At 41.1% G+C, this 26,055-nt stretch overlaps 1 long non-coding RNA gene across 1 annotated transcript in view; it reads left to right on the top strand.

Annotated features, from left to right (window-relative positions):
• Window positions 1-830: 830 nt before the first annotated feature.
• Window positions 831-26,055, top strand: part of LOC125878983 (uncharacterized) — a 32,263-nt gene continuing 7,038 nt past the window's right edge. Inside the window, exons 1-2 of the long non-coding RNA XR_007447821.1 lie at window positions 831-1,025; window positions 22,885-22,989. This is a non-coding gene — a long non-coding RNA (uncharacterized LOC125878983). The remainder of the gene's footprint in view (window positions 1,026-22,884; window positions 22,990-26,055) is intronic.

The following is a 26,055-nucleotide window of genomic DNA, read 5'->3' as shown; positions in this document are numbered from 1 at the left end:
GAACTGTGTTGTTGTTTTTTTATTTAAAAGTCTATACCTTGTAATATTAAGGGGGTTAACTTATCCTATTTCTTTTAATGTTTTTGCACGAGGTCAAACACTGCTCAGGGTCCCAAAATGTCATATAATTTTAAAGTACCTCTTGTCTGAAGGACCAGACACACTGACATCAAAGAAGTCGTGGTGATGAGGGCCGCCTCTTACGTCTCCTCATGTTGCCTGTGTCTTTGCCAGAAAGTTTCACTTTCATTTTCTTCTCGTGTATTGAGCTGAACCTCCAGTCTGAGTGAATTCATTCACTGACGGGCTCAGTTGGCTTCAGTGCCGACTACAATAGCCCACTAGTGTCAACGGTGCGGGACACAGTGTAAAAACTAGGGTGACAGACACTCACCGACCGTCACCTTGGGGTGTCAGGGCCTTCGATGTGCAAAAATGTCTTAGTATCGCTAAATTTTTGTGGATGATCTTTCTTTAAACCACATTAAATGCAGATGAGTCTGAGTGAAGAGCGCTGGTGCCATTAGTACTATCAGGAATGTTACACGTCCTTTCTTCAGCACATTGTCCAATTACCCCGGTTATTCCAACACTTCACATCTCTTCGTGTCAAATGTCAGAGTTTTCTCGACCACTGGCCTCGGCTTCCTTGATTTCCCTGCAGTCCTGCTGTATTCATGCTTCAGAAAAAATAAGGCTTCCCTCGCTTCTTGATGCTTCTTCACACCTGTGATAAGAAGAAGGAAAACCCATGCTTCATCACACTGTGTCCTTGTTATGCTAAGTTAGACGAACATTCCCGCCTCTCTGAAGTAAGAGGGCTTTGCATTCTTTCCAGAAGCAGGAATGTGAAAAAAAAATGTTCCAAACAAAAGCTAATCAGCAGAGAAGTGAGCAGCAGCCAGGGAGAGAGAGCGACAACATTTCTTTACCGCTGAGCAGAAGAAGGAAAGGATAATCACACTCTGCAGTGGCTTCGGTGTGGAGATGCAGTGAGGAGATAAACACATCTCCCTCGGGGGAAGGTAGGCAGACAAAGACGGATTTGTCTTATCTTCTTTAACAGCGACATACGTGAGAGGTTGATTTAAGAAGATAATGAAGACCTCAGCCTGATGTCAGCCCCCTTTCCTCCGACAGGACAGAACAGATACATAAAAATCCTCAATATTCACTCCTTTACAGTTTCATCTGAGCAGCGTGTCTGCGTTCTGGATCATTCTCAACTGTGCTAAAGTTGTTCGGAATGTGTTTACAAATCTGATCTGACAAACCATTTTAGAATAAAAGACTGTGATTTGGTGCAGTTGTCAGACAAAAAGAGATTACTACGGGGATTTAGTGTTCCAGTGTTTTCAGATGGCAAGTGTGAAAACTGAAGCATGAAAACACTGCTTTTATTACAAGTTTTAAAACCAGAATTTGATGAAGATACAGTAGATGACATTTAAGTGAAGTTACTGACGTTTATTCAACAACCAGAAAGTTGATCTTTTCTTCTAACTGGCCCATGATTCACATGTTACATCAAAACTGGTAAATGATAAATATTAGACACAGAGGAGTACTTAAAGTAAAGATGACAGAAACCTACTGTGCATACAAAGTTCTTTGAAAAACTTCTTTAGATTTTTTTGGGTCACTTTGGGAATTCATTGTAAATACATTTAAGATGGTCATAGCTGCAATTGTTTGAAAAGAAACAAACTACAAACCTTTTAAAGACATACAAGAAATCCACAGGAGGTGAGAGGTTGAGATGCAAAAGACAAAGAGTAACTTTATCACTGTGACAGCCTTTTAGTGTTTCCTGACAGACATAAAATGCATACACTCTGTGAAGGATTTTCCTAAAAAACAATGTATGGACTCATACAGAAGTATTTCCCCTCAATTATCACTTATGACCCACTCTCAGTGTGTGGTGGGGTATTTTATTTTTTTTATAATATTTTGTGCTTGGGATGTTTATGGGCACGTACCCACAGCACTCAGGTGAGGTCGGGGTTTTATAAAAAGGTTGCAAACAGGTGCCAGACCGTGAGCAGCAGGCATCCAAAAGACACAGTGCCAAAAATCTGCAAATATAGCGAGGCAAAATGCCAAATGAGAACGAATGTGGGGTTGTCTTTTACTTTCACTGGCAGCCATGTTTACAAACAGTAGCTGACAATCCTATACCTTTAACCTTTTCAAAGCTAAGCCTATTTTATAGGCCTCTGCTCGAAAATTGAGTAATGAAATGAATATATCCCTGCAACCACAAAGTCTATTTGAATACTTTTGGTGTCATGGTAAAGGGAACACAGCAGCTGCAGCTCTGAACCTCTATCACGTCATAGCACAATATGTGAACATTTACTCTGCAAAGGTTGATTCTGATAAAGTGAAGCAGAACAATATAAGAGAGGTTTCAGTACAGAAAATTCAGGCGAGCTCTCCAAAACTGCATCATGTTTGCATGTGATTTTTGTCATGTACAATCCTATTTCTTTCATTTTTTGTTTCTGTAAATCCCTACTGATGTTTAGGGTATACACATACAACTGTCTGTTTTTTTTTACTCTAGTTCCCAGTCTACACTGACCAATATGCACCTACTACATTTGAACCTGAGTTTCTATTCTGAGATTTGGAGGCTCGTATCTCTGCGATGGCTTGGCCGATTTGAGTGAATGACACCTTGTTTGATTCGTTAGAGCCAATAGAATGACGCCAAACCCACCAAACTGAGATTGATAGCACTGTAAGCCAGTCAGAGTCAGCAGAACGCATTGTGGGGAGATGTCGGCTGCTGTGAGTGGTCATTGTTATGCTTCCCCCGGAACCTCCAGCCATCAAGTTTTCTGCCTGGATTCATTTGAATGATGGACAACAAGTCGGTAAATGGGAATGAAGCGTGATTTAACGGCAGAATGAGCTTTTCACGGCAAAAACAATAAGGTAAGAGAGATATTATAAATATATTTTGGCAAAAAGATTCCTGTTGTTGTTCTTTGGCCTCTAGCTCTCTGATGCTTTGGGGTAGAGTGCTTTGGCGCGTAGGTGTGGAAACAGCGGAGTCTCAGCTTTCATTTGAGATGAACAGCGTGTGTTTTGCATAACGCGTGGTCGAGTTAGAGCCCGAAATATACGGAGTGGGTCGGGATATTGGTGCTGTATGTTGTTGTTTATTTAGTTGTTGTTTGAGCTGTGTTTGGGGCATGTAAAAAGGGTTTTTACAGCCTTGTAGTCCAGGTTCTGCTGTGTAATTTGATGTGCAACATCACTATATTCTTCATGAACAGTGCATTGTTTCACACTGTGCTTGCAAAGTCGTTTTCAACGTCCCCCAGTTGGGAGACTTTCAGGCTTAACAGGTTTTAAGTATACCTCTAAGAAATCAATGCACGTCATAGTTTTTCAAAAGATGATTGTTTTTGGCAGATGGCTTGTATTGGATAGTGAAAGCAAAGATGACAAAGGCTCAACACAGTTGCCAGAAAAAATGTTGGCATTGTCTGCTTATGTACACCTGATTCCTGTGTAAATAAATGAAATTAGAAATATGTCTAAACTTTATATTTTCTGTTTTTCTACTTCTACTTTCTATGTCATAACAGCACTGTTTTTACGTGTGGTCTTTAGGCACAAAAACCACTTGGTCGGGGTCAGGAAAAGACGGTGTTGTTACGGTCTCCGGACCTTAGTACATTTATTTTCTGTGTTTAATGTGCTGTGCATGTCATTATGGGAATTATTCGGCCAGCACTTGTCAGTCATTTATATGTGTGTCTAATTGTCTGCTCTTCTGGAGGGAATCCCCGGCGGACCATGCCTCCAGCCCGCTCTCCTCTGCTGCTGTTCAGTGTTCCCTCGCTGTCGTCATCGGTTCCGGCCAATCACCACTTCACCGGCCCCTCGTCTGAACCTTTAAAAAGTGCACGGAGTCAAGAGCAATGGCGGCTGTGATTTAACCTGAGCAGTCCGCCTCGCTCCGTTTTGCGTTTTCAGCTGCTGTAATCTGTTCGTTGTTGTTGTTGTGCTATGTGGGAATCTATGGGCTTTAGGATTTAGCTTTGTAGCCTAGCCACATATCCTTTGTACACACACGTAGATTGCTTGATGTATAGTACACTAGCTTTATGGGTGTCGGTTTGAGTGTTGTTTTGTTTGTGAGGTAAGTCATAGAGCAGACAGACAGATTTGTTTAAGTTTTGTTATACTGGGTGGCCCTCCACCACCATTAGTTAAGTTAGTTGGGGTATTTATTTTGTTGGTGACAGGTCAGAGTTTTTGTTTTATTTGTTTTATGGTTTGCCGTCACCCACAGCCCTTCCCTGAGTATGTTTAAATGTAATGTACCGCCGAGGTTCCTTTCGTGAAGCCCGATTTCCGGGTTGTGTTGCTGAGCCTGCGAGCGCGATTTTCTTTTTGTGTGCCGCTTTTTACAAAAGCATAGCTTGTATTGTTTATTTATTTTGTATATGAATAAACGGCAGTTTGCCTTATTCACTTCATTGTTTGGTTTTATGTTGGTTCCCTTACCCCTAGACACATACTGGGTTGTAACAGTGTCTTGGCTTAAAATGCACAGTGTGTTCACTACAGACACAGCTGGAAATGTCCTGAGCCCTGGTTAAAAAATGCCCACTTTTGTTGGTTGAACAGTGGTCTGCTGCTGTCTGCAGAGTGGCACCTCTCTGGCCTACTTTGACTGGCCTACTTAAAGGTCATATGTATAGCTGTTTCATCAAAACTCTATAGTCTATATTTTCCTTAAAAAAAAAAATACAGTAGAGAAATAATTGTTTTAGAAATTTTTATGGGCCCAAAATATGTCAATGTTTTGATTTGGCTACATGGCAACCTGTAGAATTGGAGAGTGGAGTGAGAGTGGGCGAGTGAGAGTGCGACACCTACTGGCCGAGAAGCATGAATCCTATATCTATCCCCTTTAATTTGATTTTTCGTGTGATTTTGAATCCAGCCTTCAACGAGTTGATGATTTTGGCTTCCACTGACCATTGTTAACGTTGTTTTGTCCTCAGCAAATTACACAATGTACATGTGTAAAGATATTCAAGTTGAATAAGATCTGATGTGTGATTTAATTGTCCCCTTAATTTTTTTTTGAGCAGTGTATTTCCTTTTCTACTCCTGACAGTGCACTGGTCACGTGATCGCAGTCTTCCTGATTAAGTGGGTTATATACAAATCAGATGGGGGATCCTGCAATTACATGGCCATTGTTCCATACTCATGGCTAATTTACTTGACTGGGGGTCCCTTTGACAACACGTCAGCTTGTTGTTAGTGTTCTGCAATGCTCAGTCAGTGAGAAATGGAGAGGTTGTTGTTTAATTTAGCCAGCCTTTCACATGTATGACTGAACACAAATGAGCTGAGCTCGTGCTCTCACCAACTCAGTACAAGCACAAACATGTTTGCATGAGACAAATCCCTGATAACAGCATTCAGATCTCATTTTTTAAGTCAGGACAAACAGCGTAGTTTGCCTTTTGTGTCAACTGAATGAGAAATGTCAGTTTTACAGTACAAATAAATGAACTCAGTCAAATGTTTCTGAAAAGACACACAAATCATCAGGGAAGCCAAGTGTTTCTGAGTCGGGGAAGTTTTCATTTATCATGAGGAAGAATCAGAAATGGAAAAAAAACCCTGTTTCTATTGAGGAGAAATGAATGGAGACTTTAGCTGAGGTAAGGGTTCCTGGCTGTGGTGATGAATTGGTGGAGGCTTATTATCATCGTACAGTGTGGTGATATAATCTCAGCCTTTCCATAAATCCCTGGCTGTGTCCTTGGTTTAAGTTTACTATATGCTACAAGAACTTTTACTGCTGCAGAGCAACACAAGGTGGTTTTTACACAGAGGAGATTCTGCATGTGCAAGTCAAGTACACATATGGTATAGGCTTTGCACACATTCATGAGAACCTCAGAGCTCTTTAATTATACATTTGTTGATTTGGCTCTAATCCGCTTGGCGTTGCAGGGTGGCCTGAAAATTGACTTTCTGGCCCTCAGCATTGACTGGCAGGTGAGTCTCAGCTGCGGGCTTGAAGCTAGAGGGTGGTTTGTTATTTCACCTGAGGTATTCAAGATCTCTTGTGTGCCCTTGAGCAAAAATTCTGAACTCCAAAGTTGCTTCCCTGTGCTCTGACCTCCTGGAAGAAATTCATATGTATGTAAATGTGTTTATGTATAACTAGGGAACAGGAATAAATATTTTTCTGCCTTGTGCAGGCTGACAATAACTTTAAAGTCAAATCAGAGATGTTGATCAATAAGCATATTCAGACATAAGTCTGGACTCTGCTTACTGGTGATGTGAGTTTTTTATTGTGTTTGACATTTTTGTTGAAAAATGAAACAGTTCTGCAAATCCATAAATGACAAAAATGAGAAAAATAATCATTAGTAACTTTAATGACAACAAAGCTCCTCGTGTGTGTTTCACATCCTGGATATATTTAGTCTGGTCCTGAAAAAGAAACATGGAAAAAGAGTTCTCCATAAATATAATTTTTGACACTTTTTGCAAGGAAGTTTTGCCAAACGAAAATTGTACTCTTTTTTTGGAGTCCCAGCCCAGTCAAATATAACACACAAATATGAAACTCATATTGGCATCACTCAGTGTGACATCCACTTCCTGAGTTAGTCATTATCTCTGATTTCCATTTTGAATAAATGTCCAAACATCTGATTGACAATCATAGAAAAAGATGCTTCACAACTTCCCTTAGCATCATCATGTTTTTAAGTTTTTTGGTATCATAGTAACCTTATCATAGGTGTCCGTTCATACATGGGTACACCGCAAACAGGAACTGCTCATAGATAATTCGGCATACTTTTAATGGTGTCAGTTTAATACAATATAAACAAATGTGAGCTACAGGGGCACAAAAAAGAGTATCACTAACTTTATGTTGCTGACATTATAACAGCACATTTGACGAGCTCTTGTTCCCATGATGGCTTAGATTGTTTCTGGGTCATGTTGGCTCCCAAGCAGGCCTATTTAACCCGGTCTCCCTCCCAACTCGCCAACTGAGACTTGGTCAGTGGCCCTTGGCGTCAGATACTGACGCCACCGAGGCATGATTTAGCATTGGTATGAGGGGGGGTTTAGTTAATTTTGAGAAAAGACTGCATGCATTTTATGAGCAGAAATGAGCGAAAATGAGCGTAAATTGACATGGCAAAAAAAAAAAATGCTATCCGTAAGTTTCCAAAATTGATGCTAGAGGGGTACCAAAAGTGTCATAGTTTGACATGTAGGGCCATGTTGGTATATGATGAGCTGGGAGGGGGAATGTGTTGGCCTATGTTTTGGTGTAAGCATGTTTCAGATTGGCAAAAACATTTCTGAGTTACCACATTTTACACAAATATTAGAACAAAAGAGCAAGGACAAAGGAAGGGAGACAAGCTGTACACTCCCACACAATTCTGAAATGAGGTCTTGCCATATCAAAAACATTGAAAAATACCAGTGTGGGTGGACCACAGGTGTGTAGAGATGTTACTGATTTGATGTGAGATACAAAGATTCCTTTTTATGAGGGCAAAATCAGCAGGAACAACTGGATTTCTCTGTTCTCACTAGACACATAACAAATAGGGTTGCTGTCTTTGTCAGTTTGCCTTTCAAGCTCTTATTCATTAGAGAATCTATGTTAATATTTGATGGATGTGTGGTCTTCAAAGTGATTTTAGAATTTGTTTTTCTTTGATGGATTACTGTGCAACAACTGAAAGATAATCAGCGCTTCCCAGCACACCCGCTCCTACTGTAGATTGGCGAACAAGTTAAAATAAGGATTTGCAGAGAAACTAGTCATCAGTGCATGAAGATGTTCAGTTGTTCATCTTTAGTTACTTATCTGAAGTCCATATTTTATTGTAAACACAACAGTAACAATACTGCCATGACTGGTTTGTGTGATTGACAGGATCTGACTCCACCAGATCAAATGTGACAAATCTGCTTAAGGGAAGAAACCCTTCAGGTTTAAGCTTCTTTATAGGTCAGCTGCTGAAGTTGTTAAATGCAGCTGCAGTAACAAGCACAAAAACTGCAAGATTATGTAGAGCTCAGAAAATGTGGTTGTAAGAGACTCTGAGCTTTAAAGGATTTAGACAAACGGAAACCATCCCAATTTTCTGAACACAGACAGAGGAGCACGTCTAATCTCATGTCACATTATTGAAAGAATATTTGCTGAAACAGCATTTTGATGACTCAGGTTCTGTATCAGTCTTAAGAGTGAAGAGGAGGATGCTGCTCTGTGGCCTGTGGAAGCAATAAAGCTGTTGTTTTATGTAGGTTTTTTTTTTTTTTTGGTAACTTTTTTTTCATGATCTTCTTTTTATTATATTGTGAGAGTAACTGTATAGTCATTGCTAAGACTTTGACCTGTGTAGTTTTGTATAAGACCGGAGACAAGCTGCTTCTCACTGCACTGATTGTTTACGCTTGTCCTCATCCACTGTTTGGATTGGAAAATGGCCAACAGCTTGGAACAAAGCTACCGATAATAAACCAGGACTTTTATCTCAGTTTGCAACACAGAGGAACCAGATGTGTGGGCTCGAGTCACATGACTTAGACTTGAGTCAAATTTAAGTCACAAATTTGATGACTCTTGACTGGACATGACAAAATCAAGAAAGACTTTAACACCAATGACTCGTGACTTCACTAAGACTTGTAGGCTACCCTCTGACCTGAAGATACTCAGTATCTTCCCCCAACCCCAAAAGTTAAAGAATATGTTATAAACTGTGCCAAGAATCAATTCATTTTCCTTCATATCCTGAATCATCCCACATTTACACTATTCACTCCTGGCAAGTGTAAGCTTAATTTCCAAGATCCACTTTGAACCAATCTGACAGCATCCAGTGAAGCTGCAGGAGAGAACCTTTAAGAACTAATACTAATACTAATACATGATCATCAGTTGGAAAAAAAGATATGTTACCAAAGATAATTTTGTTTGCCTACACAAACTACACAGCAGTCGACAAAAAACTACTGGCAGTGTGCAAAACGTGCGGGTCAAATATTACAGAAGGAGAGGCAACAACTTCCAACAGACTTGTTTTAATAGATAAAAAAAAATTAAGCATTTATGTTTTGTGTAGATTTGATATAGTAATATTCTATTGTAAAATGGCATTTGGTGAAGAGCACATTATGACTTGTTTATGACTCGAAACTCAAAATTTAGGATGTGGACATTGACTCAGGACTTGTCAGTCTTGACTATGCTGCAACCACGAGGGCTGAAAATGAGAGACATATAAAGCTGTAGACACCTTTCATTTGTAGTGTTTATGACATGCCTCTGCAAAGTATGCCCACCACTACTACAAGAAACTCATCATCACAACAACCCTGCTACAACACAGCACTGTACTGAATATATATGGGGCAAAACATAGCAATAATCCACTTTATAATTCATCATACATAAGGACGCAATTCACTTTATAAGTCACAAGATTTGGGGGGGGGCTGATCGTGGACTGATATGGTGGGCGAGTCATGTAGCTAGTGGATGAGTCATGTACCTCCTCTAGCCGCAGCCATACCTCCTTGAAAAAATGAAGGCAACACAGAAGTCCCAAAACTGCAGTTCTTTGAATGTCCACTTGAGGCTGGCTCCAGAAGCCAGTCAATCCAAATAGCCCCCCATATTAAATGCCCACCTTTACAGCAGAAATAAACATGTCTACAGGCTGGTACAAAAAATGATTATTGCCTCTGTAGGTAAATTCTCCCTCCATGACAACTGTACAGGAGGTTATTTTTTTTATTACTCACCTGTTTACATTTTATTAAGACTTAAAGGCGCTGTATGTAAGAATGTGGCCAAAACGGTTTCTGCACTCAAATTCAAAATACTGCTGCGAGTTGTGTCCACCCCCCTAGACGGTGGGCCGAACGCGTTTTTCGTGTTGTTGATCGATCTCCATCGATAGAGTACACAGTTTTTTGTGTGTGATATTGAGCAATTCTATAGAGTCCGGGAAAATTTGTTGGCAGCTCTGGTTTGATCATATATTTTCACAGACTTGTATTTTAATTGTCACTCTGCTCAGGCAACTTGTGGGATAACTCTAGCTGATGAACCAATCAGATTGTAGTTTAGAGAATATCAACCAATGGCAGACAGCCTTAGGACCCGAAAATGTAAACAGGGAAAACTGACAGCTCCGTCTTTTTTTGACTTATTATTGTGTCAAAATGAACAATTTAATGTAAATATATGGTATATAATCACCATCATCATTAATATATGTATGTAACATGATTGTATAATCTTAGGGTCTACACAAATCCCTTTGCAGGTGCTAAAAATGGTCAGTGTTGTGATTTATTTTTCTATGTATGCCCCCGTTAAGTTTCTTTCATATTGCTGATAATAGCGACAGCCTACAGTCTCTGCGTTGTGTTGTGATAATGACGGTGGACTAACGGCTAACAGTTAGTAACGTCAGCTGACTCCAACGAAGACACACAGATGCTCCGATGTTGATTCAGTGATGACTGTTTATTGCTTACAAGCACTTCGGGGTCTGGGGGATACAAGCCCGGTCTCAGTATCATACCGGTATCATAATCAAAGGAAACTTACAATATTAATAAATGATCAACATGACGAAGCTTAATAACCGTTAAATAACAAATTACATGGTCAACAGTCTAACCTTGACCAGGATTAAAGACTATACCTGTCAAGTTTTGGATCTGAAAATAAGGGAAATTTTCGCCCGCCGCAAGCTGTCCCACCACCCCAACCAAGCTCCAGTATCCTTTACATTTTAAGACAGGTGTACAGGAAATCTAAAATAACCACTTGTCAACCACTTACTAACTACACTTAGGTGATCAGAATCTGATAGGCCTACCTTTCTTGACATTGAAATGCTGTGAACATTCCTACGTTATAATACAGGGTTATTATGTTATTGTAATACGGGAGATTTACGGGAAAATACTAATACGGGAGGACAGCGGGAAAGAGGGCTAAAATACGGTAGTTTCCTGGCCAGAACGGGAGACTTGACAGCTATGTCAAAGACTTACTATATTACAAATTACATAAAAGACACTATTGATACAGATGAACCAGTACACATTGATAATCACTCTGAATGTCAATATAGTTATAATTAGTAATAAAGTCTCTCTCAGATCAGCTATACATTAATATTTACAGGTTTCCATTTAACAGTCACACATTCACCTGGGGGATACAAGCCCGGTCTGACTTGTTTCCCCGGTGATGGGCTTTATAGCTGCATCGTTACCTTGGATACTGTGTAGCCAAGTATTAAATTTGAAATACAAGATAACAGCATAAAAATATGAAAATAACACAAATATGTACACCTTACAACTATTAAATAAAGGTAAAATTACTGGCAAAATTATATTCTGTATTACAAGATTTTGCTATTCGACATAGTGACCATTTAAAGCTCAACTGATGTATTTAATGTAACATGCAAGAGGCATATGTTACATCTGCTTCTCATATTGTTCTAATACTATACAAAAGAGTAATTTTAATATATATGTATATATTTCTTAATAATAGACCCTAAACTGAGTAGTTTATAAGCTTCTAGAGTCTAATGAATGACCTAATAAACTACAATATACAACAAGTGATGAGTCTGAGTCGTTTTCTCCACTTGATTTGATTTTTTTTTTAAATGTCATCTCATTTGCATCAACCCAAACACGTGTTTACCTTAGCTAGCACATCTGCAGCTAAGGATGCATCCTGGAAAATATGGAGTGCTGTATGCACGCAGCAGGCAGCACAACTCCTAATATCATACGGTTTTCAGCCGAAAGTTGGGCAGCATTTGTAAGAAGTTCTCTGGAGTGGGTCAGTTTTGATACTAAAGAAAGCCAAGTTGCAGCAATAGCTGTAGAAAAATATGATTTAAAGGAAAATGTCTTTGTGTGCCAGCTAATGTTGGCTACCACCGAGAATGTTATATGCAGTATGCCAACAGAAGAAACACTGAGAGAGCTCGCAAGAGTAAAGATAGGGCAATACAGCAGATTGGTTTGTACAACATTGTGATTTTGACTTTGGACAGTACATTCAATTTCAGCCTTCATATCATAAATATTCATATATCATACAGTGGTGATGTATTCAGATCCTTTTGTTATTCATATATCATACAGTGGTGAAGTATTCAGATCCTTTTGTTCAGTAAAAGTACTAATACCATAGTCATCACATAGTTTGATAGTTAGATAGTTTAGTAGTAGATAGTAGATAGTTTGTGTCTGATTTCCTGTCAACTCCATGGTCTCTCGAACCAGCAGGCGAGGATCAAGATGTCACACATGTGTCCAGATGATGTGTATCAGCCTTTCAGTCATTCATTCAGTCAGTGGCGAAGATGAAGACGGCCCATCGTCGTCCATGACAGCGGGGCCCGAGCAGTGCAGTCAGGATACTCTGAGCGTTAGCTGGGTTACTCACAGCACAGTCCGTTTATTCCGCAGGTTCTCTTCATCGGAAACTATGAACTGCAGCATCATTAGTAAGCTGAGTTAGCTGCACTCATAGAGGCTGTACTGCGGCTAAAAGTCCATTCACTTTGCTAGTGATGAATGCTAACAACACATCGGTGGCTAATGAGCTAATGCACAACGTGAATAACTGTTCAAAACACTTCAACTAAAGTTAGAAACGTCTTCAGCTTCTCACGGAAGATATGCAGAAAAGGTCCAGGTGAATACTGTCGGTTAGATAGCATAAAGACCATGAATAGACACAGACTACATACTTTTTACGGTTAACTCTGGTCAATTCCGGTCAACTCCTCTGAGCCGTGTTTACTTCCTATTTGGGCAAATATCATTGGCACACTTCAAGTCAGGTGACACTGGAACTTGTTGTTGATTGGTTTGCGGTATAGTACGCCATAGCGTTTGCCTGATTAGTTTATCAAACATAAGTTTAGTTTTCATAAAAATATGATCGAATTGAGACTGCCAACAAACGGAAACGTGTTCAGAAAAAATACATTAAGTTAATGTTAAAAAAGCAGCTACTCTATCGCTGAGGATCGATCATTTCAAAAACAAAAGCAGATGGAGACCTTCGGCCCACCGCCTACCCCTCCCCTACAGATTCGAGGTTGCTGGACAGCGGCACGCTGGAGACTGATTTGTTTGCCCACGGGCGGCTGCCGTGGCAGGGCCGTGTTGCCGCGTCCTTGATCTTCGGTTTTCCAGCGGACCGTTTGAGCAAGTCCGGCTTCTCTGCTGCTAACGCTGCTGTCGGGATACAGCTGAGGAGGAGCCGGCTGCTAATGCTATGTTCCGGGACACTGCTAATGACGGTGGTGGGTGGCGCAACAGGCCAAAATACAAATTCAAAACATAAACATGATTTGTGGACTGTAAAAACGTTTTTTAAATGGGAATATTCTGGCTGTACTATTGTTGTCGGTGAGATCAGTATGTTATATGAACATTATTCCTTAGTCTCTGTGACATATTAGGAGGATTTTACAACAATTTGCTTTAGATTTCTCACATATAGCTCCTTTAAAGTTAGGCACATTTAAAGGCAGGCTGCTTTGAGTGACAGGCTGTCTGCCATTAGCGTCTTCAGCTTCTCAGTCAAAGCTGACCCTTGCTCCTCCACAGTACCAGCCTCTCGCCCTAACTTCTGGATCCAAAAAATCAAGGTGGAGACAGCCGAAATGCTAAACTTGATGCTTCTTAATGGGAGTTCACAGACCAATGGGTGACATCACGGTAGCTACATCCATTATTTTTACAGTCTATGGTCTTTATTTAGGACTTGACTCATGACTTGCCTGTCTACGAGCAAACTAAAAGGATGTGGAAGAAAAGTGGTCTGAGACAGCAGTGAACAGCACAACACTAAAAGGAAACACCCTCCAAGTGTATCCTTGGAAAGGTATGCTCATTGTGAAGCACAATGGATGAGGAGCAGGTGAATGTCTGCCATCTACAAGAGTATGTTATGTTATAGTTCTGCTCCCACAGCACACAGATCTTTCCCCCTGCAGGACCGTGGTACCACTGACCACATCTCTGTTTCGCTGACTCCTGCATACATACCAAGCAGTTATTTTAAAGAGAGAAACCTGCTACTAAAACATTTAAGGCGTGGTCAGAGAATAACATGCACTAGATGGAATGCCCTGGTTGAGCGAGGCTCGGGTATTAATCAGCAAGTAGGTATTTTCGTCATGTAGGCTATTAACTTCTTCTCAATAATGAACAAGTCCTCAAAAAAGCAAAAAAAAAATCTTTCTTGCATTGTAATATTTTTTTTTTCTCAATTGTCTTTTGTTTTATGTAAGTAAATGAACTGTATATGTGTACTTCTTACTTGCTTCAAATTCCCCCTTCAGGGAAGAAAAAAAGATTTTAAATTGAACATCAGCTTACATTTGTGAATCGTGTCCTGTCTGGGTTGTTGCTGTATTCACTGGTGTTTTCGTTGACAAAGAAAATGCAGTCAAATAAAAAATGAAAATGGGATTCATTTAGTTTCTCATTTTCATCAACCCACTCTCATCTCAGAGGAATACACCTGTTAAAGGCAGACAGAAAAAAGCTTCTATTTTTGGGGGTTGCACGCATTTATTTTCCTGACACATAGCCTGATTGAATTTTGAAGTTGGACATGACATGTCATTTTGAATGGCTAAAGGTTGTTTTTATACTGTACAGTATTTACTGATACAGAGGTGACTGCTTCTAGCATTATGTCAGTCATTTCACTTGAGCACTGAGCTGTTTCTACACAGGATGTGATTCAACTTTTTTATTCAACAATAAGGTTTCCTGAATCTGAGTACAGAACAAGCTGAAGATCAACTGACTCTGAGGGACTATTATTAAGGCTAGTTGTAAAAGCAGAGGACTGTGATCAGGTGTCATCATTCAAACAGGATAATGCCAGCCTGAAATAACTAGCCTGACATTGCCAGATCACATCTCAGTTCATTTTCAATTTAAGGGGTGTCATTACCGGCTGTATCAAAATGCCTCCTGATGTAAGTGGACAGACGTGCAACCAATCAGAGCAAAGAAACATGATGTAGCACTGAGTGATGCACAAATGTAAATAGACTACAACATGCCATTAGAATTTGAAAATAGTACTTGAACAGAGTTTCACATCAGCTGCAGACGTCTGAGTAGTTGTAGAAGCTATGTCTATGCTTCCCATAGTGTCCCTAGCATGGGGGTACATAAGCCAAAAATGTAGTCATCATGTATTAAGCGTGAAGGCTCTGCAAATTGTCAGTCATCGCCAGTCAGCGCCCTATATTAGATAAACCTGGCTTGATTGGCTCGGCTGGGGCCAGGTCAGTTGGCAAATAAAGCAGGTTCATCTGGTTCCCAGGCAATGAAATTACTTTAATACACCATCTTTCTTAAAGAGTTACACCTGAAATTAAAATCTCCAAAAATGAGATTGCATACAGTATTTCGAAACTGTCCACCTTCAACAAACAGCACCATAGTTTGTTTGTACAAGCAGTTTATTACAACCCACATTAGAATTTATTGTTGTCAATGCTGTAGTAATTATGATGGGAGTAAAGGAGGAAATTAGACGACATAGTAAAAAGAGTGTCATAGTCTGCGTAGGGAGGAGGTCGGGTGGATGAATGGGTGAAACAAACACAGGACTTTGATCTAGGAAACTACTGACCATGCCCTGTGTGAAACCACAAGTCAACATTGAGTTATTTTAACTTGTCTACAAAGGTTACGTCACGTTACCTCACCTTACATCAACACGTCGTCAGGTTACATTGTCAGGTTATGTCAATTTTAGCTCTCAGATTGAGCTTGTTTAGTCTCAATAGCCCCTTCTCCACCGCAGGAACTATTCTCATTTACCCAGGGTTTTGAAAAACCTCGGGGAAATAACCTGGGTAAAAAACTTTCCCTCAACCCCAAACTTACCCTGGAAAAAGTAGGCTACCTAGTAGGGAGGTAGGACTTTTCCGATTACGTGGAATTCTTGAGGGGCGGGGCTGTGTGCTGAAGAACGCTGTGTTCCACACTTCCGTGTCAATGTGTCTGCCGCTGCAAACTTTATTTCATTTCTACAAGCTTCACTTCGTTTGTGTTTTGATTAGTTGATGGCAGCTACACTCGTTAGCGTAAGTGACATTAACCCTTAGCGAGTAAGAAGCCAATACTTAGTCAACACGTGTTCAGCAGCATGAACATGTAAACATGTAGACAGCAATGGATGAGGAGCAGGTGAATGTCTGCCATCTATAAGAGTATGTTATGTTATAGTTCTGCTCCCAAAGCACACAGATCTTTCCCCCTGCAGGACCGTGGTACCACTGACCACATCTCTGTTTCACTGACTCCTGCATACAGGAGTTTGTTTGTTTGTTTGTTTTTGAGAAACAAACATTAGCAGCAAGGCAAGCAGCATTAGCAGTGTCCCGTACATAGCATTAGCAGCCGGCTCCTCCTCCGCTGTATCCCAGCAGCAGCATTAGCAACCGGCTCCTCCTCAGCTGTATCCCAGCAGCAGCGTTAGCAGCAGAGAAGCCAGACTTGCTCGAATGGTCCGCTGGATCAAGGTTGACCAAAGATCAAGGACGCGGCGACGTGGCCCTGCCACGGCAGCCACCCATGGGCAAAGAAATCACCCCCAATTTCCACCAGATGTGTGTTGGTTGCGTTTGCACTCCAGCACGGCAGCGGAGCTGATAGGATTCAATTCTAGTCAATGTGTGTGTTTCCACTGGCTGCGGCTGCGTTGTGTTCCGGCTCCGTCTCAGCTGCGGCACTCCAGAGCCCTCCTAAACAGATATGCAGGACTTCTATTTTTGCCGTCAGTCTCCAGCGTGCCGCTGTCGAGCAGCCTCAAATCTGCAGGGGAGGGGGGGCGGACACGACTCGCAGCAGTATTTTGAATTTGAGTGCAGTAATCGTTTTGGCCACATTCTTACATATGGCGCCTTTAAGTTACGTAAAAAATGCACTTATCTTAACCCAAATTGTGTTTTTTTCCCCCTGAAACTTAACCCAACTAGTGGGGGTGCTAATTAAAGAAACACTCAGGATTTTAGATATTTAGATAAAATTTGGATATCATTCATTCATTGTACTTTCGTAATGCTAAATGGGATTGTTTTTTTCCTAGAATTAGTCAGTTATAAAATTAACATCAAAACAAAAATTACTGCCTTACAGTGGTATGCCTCTGCGAACCAGTCAAGTTGCACTTACAGTTCACATCCATGTCTGTGAAAATGCTGATGCTTCACACATATGGGCAACCTGACAGCACAGAAGAGCTACGCAATCTATACAGTTGTATCTACAGGTAGTGGATACCCACGATAAGTGTCACCAATTCAGTATGTGACCAAATGTCTGCCCTTCTGTTTCGGAGATATGATGTTGAGTAATAACAGGAAAAGTGTTTTTAGAGAACATTATGATGTTACAGTGAAGCTGACTTTTGACCTTTTGGATATAGAATTTCACCACTTCATCATTTTATCCAATTAGACATCTGTTTGAAATGCTGTCATAATAAGTGCATGAATTCTTAGTTTCATAAGAGTTATGCCAAAAAAGTATGTTTTGTAAAGTGACAGTGACCTTTGACTATCAAATTAATTCATTCATTTTTTCTGTAACCGCTTATCCTCTTGAGGATAGCAGGGGGGCTGGAGCATATCCCAGCTGACATTGGGCGAGAGGCGGGGCACATCCTGGACTGGCTGCCAGGCCACCGCAGGGCTGACACATAGAGACAGACAACCATTTTAGAGTCACCAACCTGCATGTCTGGATTGTGGGAGGAGGCCTGAGTACCCAGATGCAAACTCCACACAGAAGGGCTCCCCCACCCTAGGTTTGAACCGGGAGTCCTCTTGCTGTGAGACGACAATGCTAACCACTGCACTACCGTGCCACAAAAATTGGACAGACAAGGTCACAGTGACCTTTGGCAACCACAATCAGTTCATCGTTGAGTCCAAGTGGATGTTTGTGCCAAATTTGAAGAAATTCCCTCAAGGAATCTTGAGATATTGCATTTATGAGAATGAGGATGGACGAATGGACAAACTGAAGACATAATGCCTCCAGACTACAGCTATCTCTGGTGTGGAGGCATAAAAACAGGAGCTGTGCAGAGCTCGCTTTCCCTGTCAAGTCTTGAATTTTGGTATTTTACTTTTAGTAAAATTTTGACATTTAGAATCATGTTTTTAGAAATATTTTTAAGGTTTATTTCCATGCAAGTAGAGCAATGGTCAAAACAACAAAAAATGTTAATAAATAAATAAATGTAAAATATCCAAAAATGTATTTAGAAGGTTCAGTTTGATGTAGAATACAGAGTTGTGGTATTCCATACAGTGAGATGGTTGTTATTTTCACTTCTCTAAATATTTGTTCTTCCCTAACCAGAGGCTGTAAAAAACAGTTTCATTGCATTTGATTAAAATCCTCCCGTTTCCTCTGCACAGCCACAGAGCAAATATGATCGTTTTGCCTCATTGCCTCACAATCCAAATCAAATCGTAGACCCTTGATATTGCTACACTCCAAGTTGTTGTTGTTGTTGGCCTCGCTGCCCCTGAAGCGGTGTATCACACATTCACCAAACAGTGAGAAACAGAATAAAACCATAAAACAGCTGAGATGGACACTGGACAGAGAAGACGGAGAAATAATCCAACTGTCAGTTGTTCATCTCTCTGCTGCCTGTCATGATCTCCTTTTGGTAAGTTGTTTGCAGCTATAATAAAAAAATCACCTCCTGCTGTTAAAATTGAGGAAGACAAACAGTAGGGAGAGATTCACCTGTGTAATCCCTGGAGACAGCCAGCAGACACACAGTAGGTCATCCTGTTACCTTCTCTAATCTGGGCTGTATCAGCATGATATCCTAACAACTGTAGATCTGATATAGTTTCTTTTATTATGAATTATTTCCAGTGATTGCCACAGTGGAGGCAGACCTGGGGGACCTGAGCCTGTCCGAGCGGAGACATTAATTTCCCTCCAGTAGGCCTACATAGCTTTGCAGTTGCTCTATTTATACAATTGTGCGAGTAACCCTGGATAAGATCTTTAAATTTGATGTCACAGCAGCAAACTGGACAGGAGGTCGTCTAAAATCTTCCACCAACAACAGAAAACATATACATCATGAGAAGACAGCTCAGAGACACAACAGCAGTGATGCAGTTTTAATGCTGATTTGCTCAGAGTTTGAAGCATTAGCGTCCTGGGATCTGAACTCCTTTTTTGCTCGTTAGCTCCTCTGCTGCCCTGCTTAGGTTTGGTAAAGACTTAAGATGAGCTGAAATAGACACGTTCTGCATCTCTTAATGCTCGAGCCTCTCACATGGGAAGAAGACAGATGAGCTGATTTTGACACTTCTTCACAACAAGATTGCATAGGATAACAATAAATCTGTGTAGTGGTTTTAACCAAACTAGCAGTGTTGGTCTAGGGATTGTGGTTTCTAGAGAAAAAATGAATATCATCGATTAATGTCTCATTTATGTATTTTACTGATCAATCAAAACAGCCCAGAGGTGACATTTTCAACTCTTTTGTTTTGTCCGACAGCCCCAAAGTCCAAACATATTCAATTTGTAATAATATAAAACGGAGAAAAGCAGCATTTTAGTAGCTGGTATTAAAGTGTCTGTTGGTTCTGCTCAAGTAATGACTTAAACGATTGCTTAATGATCAGAAATGAAGCATGGAGTTAGTTCACTGAAGCTGCACTTGCATCAGCTGAATGAGATCAGCTCTTACAGTTCAAATCAATTTCAGTTCAATTCAGTTCAATTTATTTGTCACATGAAATCATATCATTACCAGTTTGTGCATTTATAACAGTGCAATATTAATAAATATGTGTCTGAGTGTAGAAATTCTTCCTGAGTCTCTTAGTGCTGGCTTGGTGTAACAGGTACGGTCTTTGGATCTCAGCAGGGTGAAAAAGCTGTTATCTGGGTGGCTGGGATACTTAATGATTCTCCTGGCCTTATTCTTGCAGCACCTGGTGTAAAAAATATTTATGTAGGGTAGAGCAGCGCTTATAGTGTGTTCAGCTGAACAAACCACTCTTTGCGGGGCCTTGCAGTCCTGTTTAGTGCTGTTTCCATACCAGGGCAGTCATGTTCCCTATCAGAACACTGTCGATGGTGCAGGAGTAGAAATTCCTCAGGTGTCTGAGGTGAAACAGTTTCTGCCCTGCCTTTCTCACCACTGAGTCAGTATGCAACGCCCAAGTCAGGCCGATGATAATGGGGACACCAAAGCACTAGAAGCTATCCATCCTTTCCACCGAGGACCCATTGATAATAAGGGGGCGTAGTTCCTTTGCTGCTTCTTCCCAAAGTCCACTATCATCTCCTTAGTTTTGCTGATGTTCAGTAGCGGGTTGTTGTTCTGACACCAGCAGGTTACATCCTCTACTTCTTTCAGGTAGGCCTTTTCATTGTTATCTGTGATCAGGCCAGCCACAGCTGTGCAGTCACCAAACTTGAAGACGGTATTGAAGTCTAAAATGGCTCCACAGTAATGTGTGTACAGGGAGTACAGCAGATGACCCAAAACACTGCCCTGGGGTGCTCCATTGTCAAGGATGAGGGTTAAACAGGCATGCCTGCCCATTCTCAGCACCTGGGGTCTGCCTGTCAGAAGGTCAAGGATCCACATGCACAATGAGGTGTTTAATCCCAGCTCCTTGAGCTTTGAGAAGTCTGGAGGGAACCATGGTGTTAAACGCTGAATTGTTGTCAATAAGTGTGTATTATGACAACAATTCTGGAGGGAACCAAGGTGTTAAACACTGAATTGTTGTCAATAAGTGTGTATTATGACATCTTCCTTTTTACAGTCATTTGTCGAATGCACTACTCTGTGGGTGATAACAGCTGCAGGGGTCTGCCACTTGGCAGGCTTCCCATCTGGGCAGGGGCGAAAATCCCATTTCATAGTTGGGGGGGACAATAAACAGTAAAATTTTAGAGAATAATTCCAGGGGGGACAAGGAAAAAAAGTTGTAGCCTGTCTTTTATACAACATCATTTACCGCAATTTGACGCTTTAATCTTCTCTCTATTTCTCCAACAGGCAGAGTGAATATCTCTACTTATGAGAAATGGCTTAACAACTAAACACTTCCTGCAATTAAACTGGTAAACTGGTTTATAAACAGTGTGCTGTGAGATCTGCCGCTGCGCACCTCACAACCGTGCGTAATAGTCGTGCATAATGACCGCTCCTCTTTCATGCTTGTCTCACTGACAGGTGGAGAGCCAACAGACAGGAACCCATTAGCTACGCTCTGTCACAACCGTGTGTAATAGTCGCGCGTAATGACCGCTCCTCGTCAGTTAGACTGCACGTCTCTCATGTTTGTCTAACTGACAGGTGGAGAGCCTACAGACAGGTACCCATAGCTACGAGCCGCCACAACCGTGCGTAATAGCCGCGCGTAATTACCACAGTTAGACTGCACGTCTCTCATGTTTGTCTCACTGACAGGTGGAGAGCCTACAGACAGGTATCCATTATCTACGAGCCGCTCCACCACTGACTGCTCTTGTCCAGTCCTCTCCCTCTTCTTTCTCTCCTGTCCTCTCTGACTATCACTAAACTCTGAGCTTAATCATTAGCTTTTAGCTTAGCAGCACTCGTAATTGAGTAGGCTTTTGAACAATGCAGGAGAAATGTTGCAGACAGTTTATATTATCAGCCTGGGCCTGGGGCTTGTTGTAACAGTAAATGGGATGTGTTGTAACTTGTGTAAGTTAAACTGTGTCTGTGTGAGTGAACATCTTACCCTGCGATACACAATGTGGACAGCGGGTCCAGCCACACACTGCTACTGCTAGCAAGCAGCCCCGCCAGTTGGAAAGAGTGTGGGATATACCACTACTAGGAATGGGAGAGGGGGACTAAATCTTTTAAGATTTAAATAGCACATTATTGCGCGATTATAATGAGCACCTCTTACATTGTGCTTTCAATAAATACTACTGCATTGTTCAAAAATTATTAATTGTGTCTCAAATGATTCTGGGGGGGTACAACTTTACTGAAGGGGGAGTCATGTCCCTCTTGTCCCCCCCGGGATTTCCGCCCCTGCACCTGGGTGTCACCCCATCCACCATCTCCTCCACCTCCCAAAGACTAAGTCAGCGTATATATTATGCCACTTAAGAAATGTTAATATGCTAGGTATGTAACGTAGAAATGTAACCTATTTGGGGTTTGCAGAAATGTACGATGCCAACATTTCCTTCTGGCGACAGGGCTGCAGTCTTCATCGAGTGCCATCATCAATTTCACTCAAGTAGTTTATGACCAGATTCCACCATGACTAATAACATTCCCATCAGTCTCATTTGCACTTTGCATTTAATGCTAATTAGCAAAAGCAACTAAGATGGTGACGATGGTAGAGTTTGTACCTTCATGTTAGCATGCTGATGTTAGCATTTAACTTTTAGCACCACTGTGCCTAAAAACAGTCTCACAGGGCTGCTAGCATGACTATAGCCTCTCTAGTCTTATAAATGTGTTTTTATAACAGCACTTTGGTCAGTGTTAGATATTTTTAAATGCACTCTATAAATACATTTGCATGATGCAACTTTACTCAAACTTTACATATTTTGCCATACTAATGATAAGAACAGGAGAACAACAAAGTTTTCTGCTATGTATTGAGCATTACATCTCCACTGTGTCTTAAATTCCCAAGGTGATGCTGTAAGTGTAATGACAGTGTGTGTATACAATATAATGCCCTGTGTTTTGCTGTATAGGGCCCTTGATTGGAATCACTGATTGGACTCCTGCAGAGGACGCAGATCAGGACGAGCAAGTGAGAGAACAACTTCCACAGAAATCCACAGAGACAGACAACTGAAGTAAATCACTTCTGCTACAAATATCTTCTTCTTCTCGCTTCTCACAATCAGCAGCTCAGCACACGCAGAGTATTGCCTGTCCAGTGTAATCACAGAAGTGTCTCAAAGCACAGGAAGCCTGGATGTGCACTGGAGGCTGAATATGACAGACACATTCAAGATAAATTTCAAGCTGAGTTCAAACCGAAGAAGAAGAGAGGGTGGAGGAAAAAACACCCCCATGCAGTTAGTTGTGTGGCACTGAAAGATATGTTTGGTCTTGAGATGAAGATGCACGTTGAAAAATATTAAAAAGCCAACATGCTAGACTGGTTATGGTTATGTTATGGCTGCATCATTCCATCAAATATTCCATAATTCAGCCTGACTTATTTGGTATCTTTGGAAACTTTTGGAGCTCCACGTGAATTAAATACAAAGTTCTGTGTGTTTGAACAAAGTTTGGCTGCACAGCATGAGTTAGTGCTCACTGGCCCACTGGTGGGTAGAGATGTTTTAGGGGTTTGTATTCGAGGTCTAGGTATGAGCAAAAAACATTCGGCACATAAAAGCCAAGAATGATCTTGCTGCTGCTACCCATTCAAAAATCTTTGATGCCTTTTCTACTCAGCAGGATTTTATTTTCACTTTGTAGTAATTATATACTTAACTAAGGATTCAGTGATGTGATGCTGTGTCATAATGTCTATTTTATTTCGTACCCATATTTATCAGAATGTACTGTGCTGCCTGAGAGACTTCATTGTAGCCAAGTCTTGCATCTTTGGTGTATCCAATAAGCATATGAGCCAGACTGGCTATCTCTCCAAGATACACACACAACCCCTTCTCATTCAAATACAGCAGCCTGGTCAGTGACCCTTGGCTTTTGTTACTAACACAAAAGGCACCTTACAGTGTCGGTTTGAGATGCACTGGGATTTCAACTTTCTCCAAAGTCATCCCATTCGCTGCAGTAGCATAATAACAAGAATGAGAAAGTCTGACTACGGCAGGAGCGACGAATGGGGGATGGATCAAACCATAGACTAAAAAGTAAAGTCGGACATAATATTAAGTTGGACGACATGTCTCTACTTTCTCCATCTGTACAAAAATGAAACCAAAATATCCCACACATGTCCACTGCCGTCTAAGTCAGAGTCTGCACTGTAGTAATCTCCACAATATCGAGTTTCCACCCATATACTCATCTAACCAATCAACTGATCAACCATTGATCACGAACACACTAATTGGCACACACAGCTATCAGTCATGACATCAAACTCCTTGGGCTTCACTTCCAAGGTGCTGTCATGTTGTTAATCTTTATATACAGTGTGTAGGTTGAACACACTTGACTTTCATCTAGGAGACTGTGTTCACGTCCTGTGTGAAACCAGAAGTGAACTTAAGTTTATTCAGGCACGTAATGTAGTTACTGGTGTGACATAAACGTCAAGTGATGTACTTGTTAAGTTAGCCAACGTAGATGTACCAAAAACTGCAGTGCCTTGACAGGCCACTTGAGGCTGGCTCCAGAATCAAGTCCATTCACGTAGACCCCATGTTAAAATGCAACCCATTTCTTATTCTGAAGTCATCAAATACCGCTGCTTGGTCAGCGATTTCGGTGTCAGACACAGACGCAAAAAGGCATCCTTTCACATTGGTATGATATGCCACCACGCAGCATCAGTGTATAACACTGCTGGACAGCATCAATTTGAAATGCTGCCGGATAATTACAGAATTGAAGGAGCTGGAAAGTCTCTATAGGGTGGGCAGGAAAGGAGGCGGATTTCATCCAGGAGCCCGGTGTTTGCTTCCTGTATGAATGTTGAGCCACACCGTGATGTTTTTTCCTAAACCTAACCACGTGCTTTTGTAACAAAAGGAAATAAAAATAAATACGAGGTGTTTTACCAGCGAAAGTCCTTTGAAAAAGACTGTATGCATCTAAAAAGCAGAAACTGTACATTTCCTGTGAAAATGGAAGTGTATTTTGAAAAGACATAACACATGTATAGCCTGGTACAAAAACAGTTTTGCTCTCTAAAGTTAATTTCCCCCCTCATTTACATTTTATTAAGGCTTAAAGTTATACATATTTATGGGGCATGTCTGCTTGAGTGACAGGCAGTCTGTGAGGCGTTGCTACAGCCAACGTGCCAAATCCACTCTTTACTCCCCCTCACTCACCCACAGTCCACCCTCTCGTCCAAAAATGGTCACTTCTGGCTCCAAAAAAACAAGTGCCTAAGTCGAGGCTTCGAAATGGGAGTCCATAAACCAGGGGGTGAGGTCATGGTAGCTATGATCATTATTTTCTACAGTCTATGGTGCAGATGGAGGTTTATTTTGACAATTTTGCACTTAACAAGTGAAAATTAACACGGAAACTGACCCGTCCAAAACTGATGTTAGAGGTGTACTGACCAAGCAGCCGTATTTGAGAACATGTTGGCGCACAATCCTCACCACTGTGTCAGTCAGGGGTCTGTGGACAGCCTCTACAGGGTCTATCTGCAGTGATAGCTGACAGCTAAAGTTAAACACTGAAATTAGCCGTTGCTCATTCTGTCACTTGAGACAGAGAGAAAAGCAGCTCCAGCGGTTTCAACACATTTAATCATACAGAAGCTGCACTGAGCTGCTGAAGCTTTTATCTGATCCCTACGGAGCCCCTAAAGGGTCATGGTGGGTTTTTTTTTTCCTGAACTACTTTCACATTCCTTCGCAGTAAATTTTGAGTAGTAAAATTGCCTCATTTCACACATGTACTTTTACTTCTCGTTTTTATGTTACCTTTATTTGTATGAGACTTGGCAAGACAGATTGCTGCTGCATAATTTGTTTGCTACATATGTTTACACATTCTCAAAGCAGCAACAGCGCTGTACTTCAGTCCCTTTTGGCCTGCTTCAGAGCCAGCCTCCCCTCTTATTGTCCAACCACTCACTACACATTATAGAGCAAAGAAGCTGAGATGAACCCATGTTGTAAAAAGTCTATTTGAATGCTATTACTGACACTGCATCCCGCTCAGGAATATCATTTCCCATCCTCAATAACTTCCTGTTT

Source organism: Epinephelus fuscoguttatus, linkage group LG19 (assembly GCF_011397635.1).
Source record: "Epinephelus fuscoguttatus linkage group LG19, E.fuscoguttatus.final_Chr_v1".
NCBI classification, from domain to species: domain Eukaryota; kingdom Metazoa; phylum Chordata; class Actinopteri; order Perciformes; family Serranidae; genus Epinephelus; species Epinephelus fuscoguttatus.
The sequence above is the reverse complement of the archived record's forward strand: the minus strand, read 5'-3'. Positions and strand labels throughout refer to the sequence as shown.